This window comes from Penaeus monodon, chromosome 25, assembly GCF_015228065.2.
Source record: "Penaeus monodon isolate SGIC_2016 chromosome 25, NSTDA_Pmon_1, whole genome shotgun sequence".
NCBI classification, from domain to species: domain Eukaryota; kingdom Metazoa; phylum Arthropoda; class Malacostraca; order Decapoda; family Penaeidae; genus Penaeus; species Penaeus monodon.
The window spans coordinates 37,484,194-37,484,451 of record NC_051410.1 but is presented as its reverse complement, the minus strand read 5'-3'; positions in this window follow the sequence as shown (position 1 = coordinate 37,484,451).

The following is a 258-nucleotide window of genomic DNA, read 5'->3' as shown; positions in this document are numbered from 1 at the left end:
AGCAAAAAAAGACAATCAAGCAACTCCCTTTTCAGCGGGAAAATGAGGAGCTTTTACTCTCATGTCTAGCGGTTCTTAAAATCCAGTCTAGCGGTTTTGTGGAAATAGTTATGGCAACACTGTCAACGTTCAGGATCACCAAACCTTGATCTTGGGATTTCACACTTCATCTTGGGATTCTTTTTCTGAAATGTCTCAAATCTTGGAATATTTTATGTCGAACTTTATCTTGAAGAGTTGTCTTAGGTACGCATCTAC